Source organism: Ranitomeya imitator, chromosome 1 (assembly GCF_032444005.1).
Source record: "Ranitomeya imitator isolate aRanImi1 chromosome 1, aRanImi1.pri, whole genome shotgun sequence".
NCBI lineage: Eukaryota > Metazoa > Chordata > Amphibia > Anura > Dendrobatidae > Ranitomeya > Ranitomeya imitator.
In genome coordinates this window covers 734,323,259-734,344,277 of record NC_091282.1, presented here as the reverse complement: position 1 = coordinate 734,344,277, position 21,019 = coordinate 734,323,259, and the positions used below count along the sequence as shown (strand labels likewise).

Below are 21,019 nucleotides of genomic sequence, written 5' to 3'. Positions count from 1 at the left end.
ATTAGATCGTTTTACTATTGATGCTGCATACGCAGCATCAATAGTAAAAACTTGTTCACACATGGTTAATTGCTGCGTAACCGGAGTGCGTTACACCACGCTCCGGTAAGGCTGGCATTAACCCTGTGTGAGGACTGACTGGATGACTGGAGGGGAGTATGGAGCGGGCACTGACTGCGGGGAGGAAAGAGCGGCCATATTGCAGCCGGACTGTGGCCGTCGCTGATTGGTCGTGGCAATGGTAGTGGGCCTTTTGCCACGACCAATCAGCGACTTGGATTCCATGACAGACAGAGGCCGCAACCAATGAATATCCGTGACAGAAAGACAGACGGAAGTGACCCTTAGACAATTATATAGTAGGATGAAAGGAGGCATTACCAGTGTGACATGTAATGGCCGCTCTCTGCTCTCTTCGCACTGCAGGGCTGTGAGTTGCAAACAAGTTTGTAATGAGAAAGTTTAGTTCTACTGTCCTGTGTGTTAGTTACATGTCTCACACCGGTAACACCTCCTCAGTTATAAGTTGTGGAGGCAGATTCTCAGGGAGATCCATGTCTCACCCATGGATCTTAACAGTTTACACCATGTTCCAAATTATTATGCAAATGATATTTTCTCGAATTTTCCTAAATGGTAGGTGCAAATAACAGTCAGTCTAATAAAAGTCATCACCCATTAGAGTATACATCGAATTTTATTGAAGAAACCTCCCAATGATAACAGTATAATCTCCAAAATGAATAAAAACTCAAAATGCACTGTTCCAAATTATTAGGCACAGTAAAATTTCTAAACATTTGATATGTTTTAAAGGGAACCTGTCACCCCCAAAATCGAAGATGAGCTAAGCCCACCAGCATCAGGGGCTTATCTACAGCATTCTGGAACACTGTAGATAAGCCCCCGATGTGTCCTGAAAGATGAGAAAAAGAGGTTAGATTATACTCACACAGGGGCAGTCCTGCTCTGGTCCGGTTCCTCCCATCTTCATCAGATGACGTCCTCTTCTTGTCTTCACGCTGCGACTCTGGCGCAGGCGTGCTTTGTCTGCCCTGTTGAGGGCAGAGCAAAGTACTGCAGTGCACAGGTGCCAGGCCTCTCTGACCTTTCCCGGCGCCTGCGCACTGCAGTACTTTGCTCTGCCCTCAACAGGGCAGACAAAGTACGCCTGCGCCGGAGCCGCAGCGTGAAGACAAGAGGACATCATCGTAAGAAGATGGGAGGTCCCGGACAGGACCGCGACACCCATGGGACCGGACCGCCCGCGTGAGTAATTAACCTTTTTCTCATCTTTCAGGATACATCGGGGGCTTATCTACTGCATTACAGAATGCTGTAGATAAGCCCCTGATGCTGGTGGGCTTAGCTCATCTTCGATCTTGGGGGTGACAGGTTCCCTTTAAAGAACTGAAATTGCTCATTTGTGGAATTTGCAGCATTAGGAGGTCACATTCCCTGAACAAAAAAGCTATTTAACTCCAAAACATCCTAACAGGCCAAGTTACATATTATCATAGGACCCCTTCTTTGATATCACCTTCACAATTCTTGCATCCATTGAACTTGTGAGTTTTTGGAGAGTTTCTGCTTGTATTTCTTTGCATGAAGTCAGAATAGCCTCCCAGAGCCGCTGTTTTGATGTGAACTGCCTCCTACCCTCAGATATTTTGCTTGCTGATACTTACTCCAAAGGTTTTCTATAGCGTTGAGGTCAGGGGAAGATGGTGGCCACACCATGAGTTTATCTCCTTTTATGCCCATAGCAGCCAATGACTCAGAGGTATTCTTTGCAGCAGGAGATGGTGCATTGTCATGCATGAAGATGATTTTGCTCCTGAAGGCACCTTTTTGCTTTTTATACCATGGAAGAAAGGTGTCAGTCAAACTCAGTATACTTTGCAAAGTAACCTTAAAGGGCCCTACCAGCTGTTCCCCCATGATTCTGGCCCAAAACATGACTCCACCTCCTTGCTGACGTCGCAGCCTTGTTGGGACATGGTGGCCATCCAGCACCCATCCACTACACCATTCAGGATTGCTCGACACTCATCAGTAAACAAGACTGAAAATTAGTCTTCATGTATGTCTGGGCCCACTGCAACCGTTTCTGCTCATGAACACTGTTTAGGGGTGGCCGAATAGTAGGTTTATGCACCACAGCAAGCCTTTGAAGGATCCTACACCTTGAGGTTCGATGGACTACAGAGGCACCAGCAGCTTCAAATGACTGTTTGCTGCTTTGTAATGGCATTTTGGCAGCTGCTCTCTTAATCCAATGAATTTGGCAGAAACCTTCCTCATTATGCCTTTACCAGCATGAACTCTGTCTGTGCTCTGTTTCAGTCACAAATCTCTTCACAATACGATGATCACTCTTAAGTTTTCGTGAAATGTCTAATGTTTTCATACCTTGTCCAAGGCATTGCACTTTAACGCTTTTTAGCAGCAGAGATCCTTTTTATTTCCCATATTGCTTGAAACCTGTGGCCTGCTTAATAATGTGGAACATCATTTTTAAGTACGGTAGTTTTCCTTTGATTAGGATCACCTGGAAAACTAATTATCACATGTGTTTAAGATAGATTTCAGTGACCCAGTGAGCCCTGAGACAATACCATCCACGAGTTTATTTGAAAAACAAGACAATTAAATCTTTATGACACTTAAATTCAATTTGCATAATAATTTGGAACATCATGTATTATAATAATAATAATAATTTTTATTTATATAGCGCCAACATATTCCGCAGCGCTTTACAAATTATAGACGGGAATTGTACAGACAATAGACATTACAGCATAACAGAAATATAGTTCAATACAGATACCAGGAGGCGTGAGGGCCCTGCTGCAAGCTTACAAACTATGAGGAAAAGGGGAGACACGAGAGGTGGATGGTAACAATTGCTTTAGTTATTTGGACCAGCCATAGTGTAAGGCTCAGGTGTTCATGTAAAGCTGCATGAACCAGTTATCTGCCTGAGTATGTAGCAGTACAGACACAGAGGGCTAATACTGCATAAAGTGTATGAGAACATGATGCGAGGAACCCTTTTTTATTTTTTTTTTAAATAGGCCACACAGGGATCGTTAGGTTAATGCATTGAGGCGGTAGGCCAGTCTGAACAAATGAGTTTTTAGGGTACGCTTAAAACTGTGGGGATTGGGGATTAATCGTATTAACCTAGGTAGTGAATTCCAAAGAATCGGCGCAGCACGTGTAAAGTCTTGGAGACGGGAGTGGGAGGTTCTGATTATTGAGGATGCTAACCTGAGGTAATTAGCGGAGCGGAGGGCACGGGTAGGGTGGTAGACCGATACCAGGGAGGAGATGTAGGGTGGTGCTGAGCCATGGAGTGCTTTGTGGATAAGGGTAGTAGTTTTGTACTGGATTCTGGAGTGGATGGGTAGCCAGTGTAATGACTGGCACAGGGTAGAGGCATCGGTGTAACGGTTGGTGAGGAATATGATCCTGGCTGCAGCATTCAGGACAGATTGGAGCGGGGAGAGTTTTGCAAGAGGGAGGCTGATTAGTAGAGAGTTACAATAGTCCAGACGAGAATGAATAAGTGAAACAGTAAAAGTTTTTGCAGAGTCGAAAGTAAGAAAAGGGCGAATTCTAGAAATGTTTTTGAGATGCAGGTAAGAAGAGCGAGCCAATGATCGGATGTAGGGGGTGAATGAAAGGTCAGAATCAAGGATGACCCCAAGGCAGCGGGCATGTTGCTTTGGAGTAATGGTGGAACCGCACACGGAGATGGCAATGTCAGGCAAAGGTAGGTTAGTAGAGGGAGAGAACACGAGGAGTTCAGTTACATATTACGAAAATTTGGATGTTTTTGGCATTAGATCACAGGTACCAAGGTGTCATTTATTCAGTTTCCTATGACCATACAGATGACTTAAGGTACTGTCACACTAGACGATATCGCTAGCGATCCGTGACGTTGCAGCGTCCTCGCTAGCGATATCGTCCAGTGTGACAGGCAGCAGCGATCAGGCCCCTGCTGGGAGATCGCTGGTCGGGGAAGAAAGTCCAGAACTTTATTTCGTCGCTGGACTCCCCGTAGACATCGCTGAATCGGCGTGTGTGACACCGATTCAGCGATGTCTTCGCTGGTAACCAGGGTAAACATCGGGTAACTAAGCGCAGGGCCGCGCTTAGTAACCCGATGTTTACCCTGGTTACCATCCTAAAAAGTAAAAAAACAAACAGTACATACTTACCTACAGCCGTCTGTCCTCCAGCGCTGTGCTCTGCTCTCCTCCTGCTCTGGCTGTGAGCGTCGGTCAGCCGGAAAGCAGAGCGGTGACGTCACCGCTCTGCTTTCTGGCTGCCCGGCGCTCACAGCCAGACCAGAGAAGCAGAGCGCCGAGGACAGACAGCGATAGGTAAGTATGTAGCGTTTGTTTTTTTACTTTTTAGGATGGTAACCAGGGTAAACATCGGGTTACTAAGCGCGGCCCTGCGCTTAGTTACCCGATGTTTACCCTGGTTACCGGGGACCTCGGGATCGTTGGTCGCTGGAGAGCTGTCTGTGTGACAGCTCTCCAGCGACCAAACAGCGACGCTGCAGCGATCCGGATCGTTGTCGGTATCGCTGCAGCGTCGCTATGTGTGACGGTACCTTTAGGAGGGTCGATCCTACTGACGGATTCCTTTCAATGGCATGCATAATAAGGAATGGAGAGGTGGTCAAGCATGCACACTACTGAAAAGTCCCCCCTCCGTCCCACACTGAAAGTTTGCTATTAAATACTTTTGGAGAATTCAACTTCATAAACTTATTTGTATTTTATAAATGTTAATTTTAATTCTATTAGGGGATTATTGTTATATACATAAACACCACCATTATGCAGGGCCTGTATCAGCAGTTTGTCTGCCTCATATGATAGATTTTAACTTAAACCCCAAATAAAATTACAAGCGTTAATTTTCCTATTGCTACTTTGAACCCCACGCAACTTATTGGAAACAGGCAGTTTGGTTTACAAACCGTAACAACTTTTAATACAATTGGAAACGTGAGACTAAATGTATTATAAACCTTGGTAACCAACACACTGGCTCAAGTCGACAGTCAACGTTATATTTTTTAATGTGTTTCAATACAATGTTTCAGCATTGTGTGTATGTTCACACAAAGCAGATGCAAATCTGGATAGGGAATCCACACAAGTGGTCATGCCACAAACGTTTAGAATAGTGGCAAAGTACAGGAGATTTTATATCTCATCTCCACACTTCCAAAATGAACTGAAAAACTGAAATGAGTTGTGGATTTCACATTTGCAGCATGTCTATTTTGTAATGCAGATTTTTTATTGTGGATAACACTTAGAGCAAAAGGTGACATTTATGGAAAATCCACAAGCAAATATGCATATAATACATGCAAATTTTTCCCAGATCGGGAAAATAATCTGTCACACGTTGACGTTTCTAAGGACTTCCCGATTCAAAATCGGTCCTCCTTGCCAATAGCATGGGTGAAAAAAACAGCACCGTAAACTATTGTATAGATATAGCAAGTTTGCAAGGGAATACATTATTAATGCACACTAATCTAAAAAGGAGCCTGTATTGTCAGTCTTCCCAGCCTACCAAACAATAGGAATTCATACTGTTCCACTGCCTGGAATTTCAATATTTTATAACAGGGAGTTACTGCTTATGCAATTCCCCAGAGGGGAATGTAACCAAATTCAATATGCTTTTGACAACACTAAGTACAGATCAACTGATTGTCCCGGGTTTGCCCCTGGGATATTAACGTAGTATTTGCAGTAAAAAGTCAAATGAATAGGCAACCATGTAATAACATGAGCTTGTGCCTCTCACTGCAGCAGTTCTACCCTCTGGCTAAAGGTACCTTCACACAACGATATTGTTAACGATATCGTTGTTTTTTGTGACGTAGCAACGATATCGTTAATAAAATCGTTATGTGTGACAGCGACCAACGATCAGGCCCCTGCTGGGAGATCGTTGGTCGCTGAAGAAAGTCCAAAACTTTATTTGGTCGCTGGATCTCCCGTGGACATCGCTGGATCGGCGTGTGTGACACCGATCCAGCGATGTCTTCACTGGTAACCAGGGTAAACATGGGGTAACCAAGCGCAGGGCCGCGCTTAGTAACCCGATGTTTACCCTGGTTACCATCCTAAAAGTAAAAAAAACAAACAGTACATACTTACCTACCGCTGTCTGTCCCCGGCGCTGTGCTCTGCACTCCTCCTGTACTGGCTGTGACGTCACCGCTCTGCTTTCCGGCCGCTGTGCTCACACAGACAGTACAGGAGGAGTGCAGAGCACAGCGCTGGAGGACAGACAGCGTTAGGTAAGTATGTACTGTTTGTTTTTTTTACTTTTAGGAAGGTAACCAGGGTAAACATCGGGTTACTAAACGCGGCCCTGCGCTTAGTTACCCGATGTTTACCCTGGTTACCGGCATCGTTGGTCGCTGGAGAGCGGTCTGTGTGACAGCTCTCCAGCGACCAAACAGCGACGCTGCAGCGATCCGGATCGTTGTCGGTATCGCTGCAGCGTCGCTTAATGTGAAGGGGCCTTAACAGAGGGATGTCCACAGCAGGACACAAATAGGATTATCTATAAATCTTATTCAGAAATTACAGGAGCGAATGGCCCGATGCCTGCGCACTGCAGTACTTTGCTCTGCCCTCAACAGGGCAGACAAAGTACGCCTGCGCCAAAGCAGGAAGACAAGAGGACGTCATCGTATGAAGATGGGAGGCCCCGGACCACGTTACCCATTCGACCGAACCGCAGCGGGACTGCCCCTGGGTGAGTATAATATAACCTCTTTTTCTCATCTTTCAGGATACATTGGGGGCTTATCTACAGCATTACAGAATGCTGTAGATAGGCCCTTGATGCTGGTGGGCTTAGCGCAACTTCAATTTTGGGGGTGACAGGTTCCCTTTAAGAGATGTATGGCTGAATGCGAGTGCAGCGATGTGTCACTTACTGGGCTGCTAACTGTAGTGTTACTTGCTGCCTCTATCTCATGTGGCTCTCAGATGGAGTGGCAAAAACTTGATGACAGCTCCCCTTTAACCCCTTCATGACCCAGCCTATTTTGACCTTAAAGACCTTGCCGTTTTTTTGCAATTCTGACCAGTGTCCCTTTATGAGGTAATAACTCAGGAACGCTTCAACGGATCCTAGCGGTTCTGAGATTGTTTTTTTGTGACATATTGGGCTTCATGTTAGTGGTCAATTTAGGTCAATAAATTCTGCGTTTATTTGTGATAAAAACGGAAATTTGGCGAAAATTTTGAAAATTTCGCAATTTTCACATTTTGAATTTTTATTCTGTTAAACCAGAGAGATATGTGACACAAAATAGTTAATAAATAACATTTCCCACATGTTTACTTTACATCAGCACAATTTTGGAAACAAAATTTTTTTTTGTTAGGAAGTTATAAGGGTTAAAATTTGACCAGCGATTTGTCATTTTTACAACGAAATTTACAAAACCATTTTTTTTAGGGACCACCTCACATTTGAAGTCAGTTTGAGGGGTCTATATGGCTGAAAATACCCCAAAGTGACACCATTCTAAAAACTGCACCCCTCAAGTTGCTCAAAACCACATTCAAGAAGTTTATTAACCCTTCAGGTGCTTCACAGCAGCAGAAGCAACATGGAAGGAAAAAATGAACATTTAACTTTTTAGTCACAAAAATTATCTTTTAGCAACAATTTTTTTATTTTCCCAATGGTAAAAGGAGAAACTGAACCACGAAAGTTGTTGTCCAATTTGTCCTGAGTACGCTGATACCTCATATGTGGGGGTAAACCACTGTTTGGGCGCACGGCAGGGCTTGGAAGCGAAGGAGCGCCATTTGACTTTTTGAATCAAAAATTGGCTGCACTCTTTAGCGGACACCATGTCACGTTTGGAGAGCCCCCGTGTGCCTAAAAATTGGAGCTCCCCCACAAGTGACCCCATTTTGGAAACTAGACGCCCCAAGGAACTTATCTAGTTGCATAGTGAGCACTTTGAACCCCCAGGTGCTTCACAAATTGATCCGTAAAAATGAAAAAGTACCTTTTTTTTTCACAAAAAAATTCTTTTCGCCTCAATTTTTTCATTTTCACATGGGCAGTAGGATAAAATGGATCATAAAATTTGTTGGGCAATTTCTCCCGAGTACGCCGATACCTCATGTGGGGGTAAACCACTGTTTGGGCACACGGCAGGGCTCGGAAGGGAAGGCGCGCCATTTGACTTTTTGAATGGAAAATTAGCTCCAATTGTTAGCGGACACCATGTCGCGTTTGGAGAGCCCCTGTGTGCCTATGCATTGGAGCTCCCCCACAAGTGACCCCATTTTGGAAACTAGACCCCCCCCAAGGAACTTATCTAGATGCATATTGAGCACTTTAAACCCCCAGGTGCTTCACAGAAGTTTATAACGCAGAGCCATGAAAATAAAAAATAATTTTTCTTTCCTCAAAAATGATTTTTTAGCCTGGAATTTCCTATTTTGCCAAGGATAATAGGAGAAATTGGACCCCAAATATTGTTGTCCAGTTTGTCCTGAGTACGCTGATACCCCATATGTGGGGGTAAACCACTGTTTGGGCGCACGGCAGGGCTCGGAAGGGATGGCACGCCATTTGGCTTTTTAAATGGAAAATTAGCTCCAATCATTAGCGGACACCATGTCACGTTTGGAGAGCCCCTGTGTGCCTAAACATTGGAGATCCCCCAGAAATGACCCCATTTTGGAACCTAGACCCCCAAAGGAACTAATCTAGATGTGTGGTGAGGACTTTGAACCCCCAAGTGCTTCACAGAAGTTTATAACGCAGAGCCATGAAAATAAAAAAAAAAAATTATTTTCTCAAAAATGATCTTTTAGCCTGCAATTTTTTATTTTACAAAGGGTAACAGGAGAAATTTGACCCCAAAAGTTGTTGTCCAGTTTCTCCTGAGTACGCTGATACCCCATATTTGGGGGTAAACCACTGTTTGGGCACATGCCGGGGCTCGGAAGTGAAGTAGTGACATTTTGAAATGCAGACTTTGATGGAATGCTTTGTGGGCGTCACGTTGCGTTTGCAGAGCCCCTGATGTGGCTTAACAGTAGAAACCCCCCACAAGTGACCCCATTTTGGAAACTAGACCCCGAAAGGAACTTATCTAGATGTGTGGTGAGCACTTTGAACCCCCAAGTGCTTCATAGAAGTTTATAATGCAGAGCCGTGAAAATAATAAATACGTTTTCTTTCCTCAAAAATAATTATTTAGCCCAGAATTTTTTAATTTTCCCAAGGGTAACAGGAGAAATTTGACCCCAATACTTGTTGTCCAGTTTCTCCTGAGTACGCTGATACCCCATGTGTGGGGGTAAACCACTGTTTGGGCACACGTCGGGGCTCAGAAGGGAAGTAGTGACTTTTGAAATGCAGACTTTGATGGAATGGTCTGCGGGCGTCACATTGCGTTTGCAGAGCCCCTGGTGTGCCTAAACAGTAGAAACCCCCCACAAGTGACCCCATTTTAAAAACGAGACCCCCCAAGGAACTTATCTAGATATGTGGTGAGCACTTTGAACCCCCAAGTGCTTCACAGACGTTTACAACGCAGAGCCGTGAAAATAAAAAATCATTTTTCTTTCCTCAAAAATGATGTTTTAGCAAGCATTTCTTTATTTTCACAAGGGTAACAGGAGAAATTGGACCCCAGTAATTGTTGCGCAGTTTGTCCTGAGTATGCTGGTACCCCATATGTGGGGGTAAACCACTGTTTGGGTGCACGTCGGGGCTCGGAAGTGAGGGAGCACCATTTGACTTTTTGAATACAAGATTGGCTGGAATCAATGGTGGCGCCATGTTGCGTTTGGAGACCCCCTGATGTGCCTAAACAGTGGAAACCCCTCAATTCTAACTCCAACACACCCCTAACCCTTATCCCAACTGTAGCCGTAACCCTAATCACAACCCTAACCCCAACACACCCGTAACCACAACCCTAACCCCAACACACCCCTAACCACAACCCTAATTCCAACCCAACCCTAGGCCTAAGGCTATGTGCCAACGTTGCGGATTCGTATGAGATTTTTCAGCACCATTTTTGAAAAATCCGCGGGTAAAAGGCACTGCGTTTTACCTGCGGATTTACCGCGGATTGCCAGTGTTTTTTGTCCGGATTTCACCTGCGGATTCCTATTGAGGAACAGGTGTAAAACGCTGCGGAATCCGCACAAAGAATTGACATGCTGTGGAAAATACAACGCAGCGTTCCCGCGCGGTATTTTCCGCACCATGGGCACAGCGGATTTGGCTTTCCATATGTTTACGTGGTACTGTAAACCTGATGGAACTCTGCTGCGGATCCGCAGCCAAATCCGCACCGCGTGCACATAGCCTAATTCTAAAGGTATGTGCACACGCTGCGGAAAACGCTGCGGATCCGCAGCAGTTTCCCATGAGTTTACAGTTCAATGCAAACCTACGGAAAACAAAAATCGCTGTACACATGCTGCAGAAAAACTGCACGGAAACGCAGCGGTTTACATTCCGCAGCATGTCACTTCTTTCTGCGGATTCCGCAGCGGTTTTACAACTGCTCAAATAGAAAATCGCTGTTGTAAAACCGCATTGAAATGCGCAGAAAAAAAACATGGTAAATCCGCCATAAATCCGCAGCGGTTTAGCACTGCGGATTTATCAAATCCGCAGCGGAAAAATCCGCAGAGGACCAGAATATGTTTGCACATTCCTAACCCAACCCCTAACCCAACCCCTAACCCTACCCCTAAAAAAATATATATATATTTTTTTTATTGTCCCTACCTATGGGGGTGACAAGGGGGGGGGGGGGTCATTAACTTTTTTTTTTTTTTTTGATCACTGAGATATAACCTATCTCAGTGATCAAAATTCACTCTGGAACGAATCTGCCGGCCGGCAGATTCGGCGGGCGCACTGCACATGCGCCCGCCATTTTGGAAGATGGCGGCGCCCAGGAAAGAAGACGGACGGTCCCCGGGAGGCCAGGTAAGTATAAGGGGGGGGGGGGGGAGATCAGGGCACGGGGGGGGGGGGGGGGGCGTCGGAGCACGGAGGGTGGATCGGAACACGAGGGGGTGGATTGGAGCATGGAGTGGGGGATCGCTGTGCGGGCGGGTGGATCGGAGCACGGGGGGGGGGAAATCGCTGTGCGGGGGTGGGATCGGAGTGCGGGGGGGTTTGATTGGAGCACGGGGGGAGCGGGCAGGAGGACGGGGGAGCGGAGCACAGGACCGAGGGGAGCGGACCACAGATCGAGGCTGGGGGGGGCGATCGGAGGGGTGGGGTGGGTGCACATTAGTGTGTCCAGCCATGGCCAATGATATTGCAGCATCGGCCATGGCTGGATTGTAATATTTCACCATTTTTTTAGGTGAAATATTACAAATCGCTCTGATTGGCTGTTGAAAGTGAAACTGCCAATCAGAGCGATCGTAGCCACGAGGGGGTGAAGCCACCCCCCCTGGGCTAAACTACCACTCCCCCTGTCCCTGCAGATCGGGTGAAATGGGAGTTAACCCTTTCACCCGGCCTGCAGGGACGCGATCTTTCCATGACGCATATGCTGCGTCATGGGTCGGAATGGCACCGACTTTCATGACGCAGCGTATGCGTCAAAGGTCGGGGTTAATAAATTTGGCACAATTAATTCATGCAATTTTCTTTTTTAAAAGTGTATAAAATGACACTTAAATCTGTTTAATTAAGAAGCTAGTACAGCTGAATCTTCCTAAAAAGTAATTAAAGTTGTCGCCTTTAACAGAAGCAGTTAAGGGTACTTTTTCCTCAGCGCCACTTTTTAACGGCGCTGAGAAATAAGGGTATTGTGCCCATCCCCAGAGTCGGAAAATCTCAGGGGTAGCCGACACCGAGAACATGATCAGGGCTGATTTTTACAGTCCCATCATGTGATCGCTGTTATTCACCAAATAAAGTGTTCAAAAAAAAAAAAAAGTCAGATTTAAAATTAATTTTGCTCTCCTCTGACATGATCTAGCATATCAGAGATGAGAGAAATTGGGTCCCCCAAACCACATGGTACCTTCGCCATCCCGAGCCCTCCTGATCTGTGACCTGAACATCTGCGTCATCTTCCAGGAACAAAAATGGTGGTGCCCAGCAAAATCTGCAGGATGATATCTGGCAACAATAGGAAATCTTTTCTATTGGTTCCTTTTGACCAATGTGCTAGACCCCATCATAGTGATCAAAATAAAAAAAAAAATAAAAAAAATAAAAAAGTAAATTCAAATCCTTCTTTGTCACCCCCTTCGTTAGGGGAAAAAAATATATACATACCGTATGTACTCCAGTATAAGCAGAGATTTTCAGCCCACTTATTTTGGCTGAAAGTCCCCCTCTCGGCTTTTACTCGAGTCATTCGCAGGGGTCAGCAGGGGAGGGGGAGCGGGGGCTGTGAAATTATACTCACCTACTCCTGGCGTGGTCCCTGGCTTCCCCGGCAGCAGCAGATTCTTCCTGTACTGAGCGGTCACATGGTACCACTCATTACAGTAATGAATATGCGGCTCCACCTCCGATAGAGGTGGAGCCGCATATTCATTACTGTAATGAGCTGTAACGGTGACCGCTCAGTACAGGATGAAGCTGCGGCGTCAGGGAAGCCAGGGACTGCACGGCGCCAGGACCAGGTGAGTATACGGGGAGGGGGAGCGCTGCGCGATAGTCACCTTTCCTTGTTCCGGGCGTCGCTCTGTCTTCTGCAGTGACGCTCAGGTCAGAGGGCGCGGTGGCGTAGTTAGTACGCGCACTCTGCTGAACATCAGTGCAGAAGACGGAGCCGCATCGGAACAAGGAGCAGGTAACTATTGAAAGTGTCGGGGGCCTGAGCGACGGAGAGGTGAGTATGTGATTTATTTATTTTTATCGCAGCAAATGGGGCAAGTGTCTATATGGAGCATCTATGAAGCCATAACGTTTGTGCAGCACTATATGGGGGGCCAGCACTATATGGGGGGCCATAACATTTGTACAGCACTATATGGGGGGGCCATAACATTTGTGCAGCACTATATGGGGGGGCCATAACATTTGTGCAGCACTATATGGGGGGGCCATAACATTTGTGCAGCACTATATGGGGGGGGCCATAACATTTGTGCAGCACTATATGGGGGGGGGGCCATAACATTTGTGCAGCACTATATGGGGGGGGCCATAACATTTGTGCAGCACTATATGGGGGGGCCATAACATTTGTGCAGCACTATGGGGGGGGGCCATAACATTTGTGCAGCACTATATGGGGGGGCCATAACATTTGTGCAGCACTATATGGGGGGGGGGGGGGGGCATAACATTTGTGCAGCACTATATGGGGGGCCATAACATTTGTGGAGCATCTTATAGGGCCATAATCAAGGTTTGTGCAGCACTATGTGAAATATAATGGTCACTACCTAGCATTGCTATATATATATTTTTTTTCATTTTTTATTTTTTCTTTGATCATTGTTAGTTTTTTACTTCGTGTATCTGAAGCTCTCCATATATGACTGTGAGGGTGTGTACAGATGACCACCTATTGAGTGAGTCCTTACATCTGCTATTTTGGATTTGAGATACACTGCACTAGGTATCCAACAGAGACAAACTTTTTTTCATTTTGTTGAGTTTTTTTCATTCTTTTCTAGCATTGTGTTTATTTTTTATAAGTCCTGTGTATAGGCCTGCCTTGGTGACCTTCAGGTCATTACGTATTAACTGAAGACAGTGACAAGTATATATATTGGAGGTATCTGTTTTATGACCTCTTAGTTTTTTTGAGCATAGGACATCTGTGCTCTATTGTACCCTTGGGTCATTTTTTGATCATTATCTTTATAGTTTTTTCTAAAATTACAATTTACGCTATAGGCTATACAAGTAATTATCCACTGATATTCAGATCATTTCTGATATAGCCCATGGGGTACATGCATTCTTGTGGACATTTACGCAGCACTATCTTACGGTTATGTTTTTAGTCGTTTTTGTTACACTTTTTTTTCACTTGTTAGTGTGACCTAGGTCAATTTGTGTATATGATGTTGGGGTCTGGGCGTGGGTAGTCGGTAGGGCAAGAAGGGACAGTCTACGTGGAGCCACATCGAATTTTAGGGTGCCAACCTCCGCTGTTAGGTAGGCGTGAGCTACTATATGGCCACTAACAGGGACTGTGTCAGGAATACATTGGCTACTATTGCCTGCTGAATTTTTCCTACCCCACTCGGACTCAGGTGTTTTTTTGATGTTGGTAGTCATACATTTAAGTATCAATGAGATTTTTAAATATTATTAATAAAACATTTTTTTTAGGATATTGTGTTTTTTTAGTTGTTTAATTGATTATATCCTTATCTTAGCTGGTTGTTTATGACTTTTTTCTTCAGACTGGATCTGTGAGGGGAAGAAAATCTAATAATATTATTATTATTGTAAAATAAGGTAAAAATAACTGAAAATAAGGTAGTCTGCACAAGCCCAAAAAGTAAATAAATTGCAAAAAGGTCCAACTAGTGGGACATCCAGCGATCAATAGAACAAGTTTCTCAATTACTCAGTTCATTCTCTATCGAACTGCCAGAAAAGGTTGTGCTCTAGACTTTTTTATAGTGACGTCAAACATGTGTAACCACTGCTACATCCCAACAGGCCATTTCAAAGGCCAGTTTTCAGGCTAATGGTGAAAGTCCCAGGTGACTGACCCATAGTTTCCCTAATAGGTGGTAACTTTTAAAAGGATGACCTGGCACCATTCACTTTCGCACTGGGAGGCAAGCAGGGCTCTTAACATCCTGTCTGCTGGTTAAAGTGAGAAAAGTTTTGTGTTCCAATTCATTGCATACCTGTAGACATGACTGACCAATGCGGAAAAAGGAGATGGGGCATGTGGTCAAAGATTGCTGTATACCAATATTACATGACAGCATAATACAAGTGAATGGAGTCATAAACGTCATGAGAAGCAAATCACCAAGAGTCAGCGCCAGATGGATTTTTTGTGATTAGCTTGTCGCGGTACCTTGTGGTTCACAATGAGACCCCATTCACATGCATTACTCTGAAATGTAGCAGCAGCATATGGTGATCGTTGGTCGTGTAATAGCAAAAGTCATAACTATCGGTCAAAAGAGGCCTCGGCTGATTGAGACGGCTGTGGACCAAACAGTCGTTTAGCAGAGTGCTCCTGTGTTCTCTGAGAACATCTCCGTTAACAATTAGCTGTTCAGGGCCTCCCAAACAGACTGTTGGCAAAGCCCATTTTTCATGCCAATCTTCAGGGGGCGGAATGGAGTGTGAGGCACCTGATTCATAAATCAAACGATAAGCAGAGAGACATTGGTCTCAAGACAAGCCATGCCCCAGCTCCAACAACTTTGTCGGAGCTGTGCCAAAACGCCTATGATTAAAGCTTTACACCAGTTTTCTGGTGTTAAAGCTTTGTTAAATCGGGACCTCAGTGTGAACACTCCCCCTAGGAGTCATATCCACTTCAGGTTTTGAAAAATTCCTAGTGGAAAAAAAGAAGAAAAAAAAAAAATCAAACTGAACATGTAATTAACAGTGGATCAACACTGAAATAAATTACTAGTTATTCCAACTGTTTGCAAAGTAACTTAAGAAATTTTTTTATGACATCGCTCCAAAAAATTAATATGAACACAGCCCAATACTACATCATTGGAACCTCCAGGACATGGTCAGTAACATGTAGTCTGGTAACCAGCCGCTAAATAAATGCAGCATTACATATGCAAAATTTTAACTGCACAATTATTTTGGCACCAAGCATTTCATACACTTATCAATTAAATGCACCATTAAGAGCAGATCTTTGCACTACACTTTTCTAATGTGTCTATAAAAAGAGGTAGGGTCCACCTTTTGTATTTAAGCCTGCTTTTTGATAAGAGCCAAATACTTTTAAAGTTGCCTTTTTTGCGATGTTTGCTTTGCATTCGCCTGTTTTTGTTTTGTTTTTTATGATTCACCATTGTGAGTTTGTTTTCCAGATGCGTGAGACTGATTCATCAATTGCGACTTCAAAGTTGCAAACAATTTTGTGAAAATGTATTCAAGTCTCTAGCCAATGTGTTTTGTTTGTTTTATACACATCAGATTTTTGCACAAATGTTAGGCCACATTCACACGTTGCTTTTTATTCTGCGGGTTCTCCCGCAGCGGATTTGATAAATCTGCAGGGCAAACCCGCTGCGGTTATCCCTGCAGATTTATCGCGGTTTGTCTTTCGGGTTCCGCTGCGGGATTTACCCCTACTATTGATGCTACATATGCAGCAATATGCAGCATCAATAGTAATGTTAAAAATAATAAAATCATGGTATACTCACCCTCTGACGTCCCGATCTCCTCGGCGCTGCAGGCGGCGGTCCGGTTCCAAAGATGCTGTGCAACCAGGACCTTCGGTGACGTCACGGTCATGTGACCGCGACGTCACCGAAGGTCCTGGTCGCATAGCAAACCTGAGACCGGACGGCCGCGTGCAGGCTTGAGACTTCAGAGGGTGAGTATACCATGATTTTTTATTTTAATTCTTTTTTTTTTTTTAATACAAATATGGTTCCCGGGGCCTGGAGGAGAGTCTCCTCTCCTCCACCCCGGGTATAACCCGCACATTATCCGCATTACTTCCCGCATGGTGTGCACAGCCCCATGCGGGAAGTAAGCGGATCAATGCACTTCTATGGGTGCAGAATCGCTGCGATTCTGCACAAAGAAGTGACATGGTCCTTTTTTTCCGCAGCAATTCAGCGCGGTTTTTTTCGGGTTTTTCCGCATCATGTGCACTGCGGTTTCTGTTTTCCATAGGGTAACATTGTACTGTACCCTGCATGGAAAACAGCTGCGGACCCGCAGCGGCAAAATCGCCGCTGTTCCGCAGTAAAAACCGCATAGTGTGAACATGGCCTAAGGGGAAAAAAGGGGACGGGGGGGGTTAAACAAAAGCTAAATTTTTGATTTTGCACAAAATTAACCATGTGCACCATTTTGAAAAATGTTATGCAAAAAAAAAAAAAAAGAAATCACAAATAGTGAATAGCAAAAAAAAAAAAAGAAATCACAAATAGTGAATCGGGCCTCTTTATATTTTAGGCTAGGGATACACTGCAACTTTATGTAGTGCTACCAATTCTGACTATTTAGCCACAACTGATACGCAGACACATACAGCGAGTTGTATGAAACTAGGCGGACAGCAGCCGCCGCTTAAAGGGGTTGTCCCAGGAACAAAGTTCATTTTAGTCAATAGATATTGGAAGGATTTCCACAATTGGATGTGCTTAAAAAAAATAAAAAAAAGTGTTCCTATGCTGAAATAATCTTATACATGTGCGCCCTGTAATGTACAGCGAAATGGAAAAAAAAAATGAAAGGAGCCAAATTGTTGGTAGGCAATAAAGATCCAAATGGAAGTATAAAAAAAATCATTTATTATTTCAGGTTCTTCAGTCAACACATTTCAAAGTCATTCCAGTCTTCTTCCTCAGGACACAAACAGTTTATCAAATATATATATGGTTTGTGCCCTGAGGAAGAAGACTGGAATGACTTTGAAATGCATTGACAGAAAAACCTGAAATAAAATATCCTTTATTATACTTCCATTTGGATCTTCATTGCCTACCAGCAGGGCTGAAACCACGTTTGGCTCCTCCCCCCTCTCGGTTGGAAGACCAGTGGATCTGCAGCCCGCTGTTTTCATGCATATTCATGGTTATGTGTCACACCTTATCAGGTTAGCAGAATTTTGATTGACAATTGTTATTCTTAGAAGACCCCATTTGTGCTTTTTTTCTAGCTCCCAGTTTCTACTTTATGTACTGTGTAATGTCTGTGTCTGACCATGCAGAAACGTGGTCTGATCAAACCACAGCTCCTCGGCAGGGGAGGAAGCAAAGAGTATTCAATTAATACAGCACGGGATCACAAATAATTTTTTTTGTTTTAGGTAAAATATATTTTAAAAACATGCAGGGAAATGCTTTATCTCACAAAAATAACCAGATGAGATCCCATGATGTCCTGTCGGTATCCTCTTTTGCATCCCCGACTGTCCAAGAGCTGTGGTATGATCAGACCACGTTCCTGCTTGATTAAACAGACATTACACAGTACACAGCATGGGCACATGTATCAGATTCTCAGCAGAGGAACTTTTTTTTTTTTTTAAACACCCAATAACGTATTATTATTCCAAGACCTAGTGATTAAAATCAAATTTTAAAATGAACTATGTTAGCAGGAAAACACCTTTAATAGTGAAACAATTGGTAGGCTACGTCCCCACGGTCAGTAATCAGCAGCACTTTGGACGCAGTACATGTCCGCTCCGTCTGAAGCGCAGCTGGCTTTTAAACGCAGGCGATTCCACATCTGTTCATTGAACCATGCAGAATCACAGCGCTCAACACATTGTACGGAGGATATTCCGCTACATAAATTGACATGCTGTGGTCTGGAAAGAAGTGCTGCTTGTGCGTCTCTGCGGGTGGGCATCGGTGCACGCATAGTGGGCATGGGCTTTCTTGAAATCCCATCGACTATGCTGTAACATATGGCCCCTGCAGGTTGGACACTGCAGATGTATGCAGTGTCCAACCCGCATTTACTGACCTTGGGAACAGTGTAACCCACGACTTTGTGTCAGGCCGATTTCACACGTCAGTGGCTCCGGTACGTGTGGTGACAGTTTCCTCACGTACCGGAGACACTGACACACGTAGACAGATTACAATGAATGTGTCTCTGCAGATGTCAGTGTGTTTTCACGGCCCGTGTGTCTGTGTGCAAAACACAGAGACATGTCAGTGTTCGTGGGAGCGCACGGATCACAAGTACCCATTAAAGTCAATGGGTGCGTGTAAACACGTACGGCACACATGCCATCCGTGTGCGTTTTTTAATTCATAGGGTTAAAATGGAAAAAAAAAATGTTAAAAAAAAAAATGGACACGGACAGCATACGTATGGACACGGACAGCATACGTATGGACACGGACAGCATACGTATGGACACGGACAGCATACGTATGGACACGGACAGCTCCGGGACCATTTCTTCACGTACCAGAAAAATCTGGACATTTGAGACTGGCCTCAATAAGTCTTACAGCTAAAGTAACAGTGGGGGAGAGGGGGAAGGGGTGGGCCACGCACAAACACACGAGAATTTTCTTGAGGGGGGGGGGGGGGGGGGGAAATCAAATTTTTTTGTTTTCTTTACCTGGAAAAAAAAACACTGCAAGATAATGAATTTTTTGTATGGAGAGGGCAAAAAAAAAAAAAAGTATGGTAAACTTTCATTTTAGTAGGGAAATAAATAGTTGACTGCACATATTTTTTTGGAGCCCACCCAGCCAAAAGAAGTAGTCACAATCTTTTTTTCCTACAGAAAAAAAAAACAAAACAAAAAAAAAAAAAAAAACAACAATACAACAAACCTGAAAAATAATTTAAACGAAAACCCTGACTACATCTATGGATATGCCGCCATATGCTTTTTTTTTAGTTTACATTTCAGGTATATTAGTTAACTTTATAAATTAGAGTTGGTCACAGTACCTTGTCCATCGGCCCCTTTGGTAGCCTGTGACCACTGGACTGGAGCCCAGAGAATTTTTTACCCACCGGCTACAGTGGCTCTCTATTAGCAGGTTCAGGGTGACGCAGGCTAATTATGCTATCACGACCAGCGTCCGATGGCCACAAATTACTGAGTCCAACAAATTGATTCACATCAACTTTGCTAGAAAACTGAACAAAATATATAAATATATATATTTTTTTATTTGGCAATATTGACATGCCCAGCTGGTGGTTGTGCTCATAGGTGCAGGCATGGTGGCAGCCTGTACTGTCACCCCTGCTGGCCTGTACTCTGCACACAGGTCACTACAGGTGGGTATCTGCTGTCAGGTGTCACAGCGGAGCGGCTCATTAGGCAATGCCCTAGTACAGGGGGAATGTGACAGGAGGGGGCGTAGAGATGAGGGCGGCGGAGAGGGGTTAATCCGCCTGACATGTCCCGGCTCGGATCACAGCGCCGCTCCCGCCGGTGGCGCAGTGGGATTTGCACTCGCTCGCTATCCGCCTACTGCTGAGAGGCTCGGGCCCAGCTCAGCGCCCAGAGCGGAGGCCGCGGCCTGCGCCTCTCCGTGCGGCCTCCCTCTCGCCTTCCCTCCCCCGCTTGTTGTTGCGCAGTCGGAAATAAGACTCACCTGCCGGAGGAGAAGAAGCCGCAGCAGCGGTACCGGAGAGCAGAGGCGGCCGCCTCTCAGGCGGTGGTGGTGGTTATGAGCAGCAGCGTCTTTCGGCCTCGAACAGACGGTCTCGTCATTCCCCTTCCCCCCAACCCCCACGGGGGACACGAAAGGAGCAGAGCACAGGCAGCGGCGGCGGCGAATGAAGGAGAGGGAGAAGGGTTTATGAATGAGATGTCACTGAGGGGGGAGAATGCCGGGCGGCCGGGGAGAGTCAGCCTGGGACTGAGCTCGTAACACCCCCCTCTCGCTCTCCCTCTGTCACACAGTCCTGTGCGCGCGCAACGCGAGCGAGCATCTGCGGCCGCGAGCGCTTCCCGGCTACGTCATCGGCCACTTCTTTTCCCGCCCATTCCTGGTCTAGGTGCCCGGATGTAGCACTGAGCGCCGGCCTGAGGCCGATGATGTCATTGCGTCGCTATAATAATGGGTCATGGAGCTGAGATGCTTCAGATGAGAGAGCTCCTGTCATGTCTGACAGGAAGAGACAAACTGCTAGGAGTTGTAGTTTCACCTCAAGATTATCAGATCCTGGAATGGAAAGCTTTCACTGAAATAAACACCAAATCCTGTCAGCATGAGGCAATGCCGGACTTACAATAAACTGTGCAGTCATTCAGCGAATAAAAAGCCATCAGATAATAACACGGACAAAGTAATGTGCACATGTTCAGGCG

At 45.1% G+C, this 21,019-nt stretch overlaps 1 protein-coding gene across 1 annotated transcript in view; it reads right to left on the bottom strand.

Moving 5' to 3' along the window:
• Positions 1-20,703, bottom strand: part of PPM1A (protein phosphatase, Mg2+/Mn2+ dependent 1A) — a 113,369-nt gene extending 92,666 nt beyond the window's left edge. Inside the window, exon 1 of the mRNA XM_069733574.1 lies at positions 20,301-20,703. The gene's annotated coding sequence lies outside the window, so the exon portion shown is untranslated. The remainder of the gene's footprint in view (positions 1-20,300) is intronic.
• Between the last annotated feature and the right edge of the window lie 316 nt (positions 20,704-21,019).